This window comes from Momordica charantia (genome assembly GCF_013281855.1).
Source record: "Momordica charantia cultivar OHB3-1 chromosome 11 unlocalized genomic scaffold, Mcharantia_2.0 BLBB01000011.1, whole genome shotgun sequence".
NCBI classification, from domain to species: Eukaryota; Viridiplantae; Streptophyta; class Magnoliopsida; order Cucurbitales; family Cucurbitaceae; genus Momordica; species Momordica charantia.
This window is the reverse complement of record NW_028275159.1, coordinates 13,844,998-13,846,235: the sequence shown is the minus strand read 5'-3', so window position 1 is coordinate 13,846,235 and position 1,238 is coordinate 13,844,998. Positions and strand designations below refer to the sequence as shown.

The 1,238-nt window shown below is 43.4% G+C and overlaps 1 non-coding gene across 1 annotated transcript; it reads left to right on the top strand.

The window, feature by feature from the left end:
• The first annotated feature begins 467 nt into the window (after positions 1 to 467).
• Positions 468 to 574, top strand: LOC148208143 (small nucleolar RNA R71). Its single transcript, XR_015789153.1, has one exon. It is a non-coding gene; the product is annotated as a small nucleolar RNA R71 (small nucleolar RNA).
• Positions 575 to 1,238: the final 664 nt, after the last annotated feature.

Genomic DNA, 1,238 nt, shown 5'->3' with positions numbered 1-1,238 from the left:
GGTTAAAGTTCCTATTGTTCCCATGTCCTACATAAAAAACAGAAGCAGGGTTATGTGGACAATTATCATAAATATGGTTTTCACTGCAGAATGAACAAATGAGATCATTGACTTGGCAAACAGGGGCAGGAGTGCAATAATCCGACTGCACAGGTTGTATCGGCGTGGCTAATGGATTTTTTATTCCCAATGCCATCTCTTTCAGCCTCTGGTTCATTGTAACCATCTCTTTTTGCATCGAGGTCGCAATGTCCAGAGCCAAAACTCCAGCTGGATCTTGCTTCTTTGGTGCTGCCCTAGATCTTTGCGAACACCATAGTTCGTTGTGTGAAGCTAAGTCATTTAGGATGTCAACTATCTCGTTGAATGTCTTCTTTGTAAAGGCTCCGTTGGCAGCATTGTTTAGCATCATCTTAGTAGGATGATCTAAACCTCTAAAGAAATGTTCTATCTGGATGCATGCCGGCAAGCCATGGTTCGGAAATTTCCTGATTAGTTCTTTAAATCTCTCCCACGCCTCGTGAACAGGTTCACGATCATATTGTCTAAAGGAGATGATCTCCTCTCTGATATCAGCGTGGCGAGTAGGTGGGAAGAATTTTGTTAAGAACTTCTCCACTAACGACCCCCATGTGGTGATGGATCCCGGTGGAAATGCATTGAGCCATGCTCTAGCTTGGTCCTTCAAAGAAAATGGAAAAAGTGTTAGTCTCAGAGCATCGTCTGTTATACCAGGTAATCGAAATGCATTTGCAATTTGAATGAATGATTTCAGATGATCATGTGGATCCTCATGTTCCTGCCCTCCAAAATGTCCAATTGTCTGCAACATTTGGAACATCATTGGTTTAAGCTCAAAGTTTGCGTGGGCTGGAATAGGGTTGACTATCCCTGAATCAAAGTTCTGAAAAGCCGTGGCGGCATATTCTCGCATTGCCACGTCTCTGTTGTCCGCCATCTGGATATGGTTGAATTCATCATTTCTCGCATGATCCCTCATATTACCGTTAACAGCAGGTGGATCAACCGGATCACGAGGTGGAATATCTGCCATCGATGTGCTCGTACTCTCTACCTCACTTTCAGGACTGATTTCACCTTCTCTCTCTTTTTGCTTTTCTAGTTGTTTTCGAAGTCTTTGCTCCTTTCGAGTTTTTCGAAGGGTCCGCTCAATCTCAGGGTCAAGGGGTAGAAGAAAAGATATTGTGCTCATGCACTTTAACTTACCCTTGTGAGAT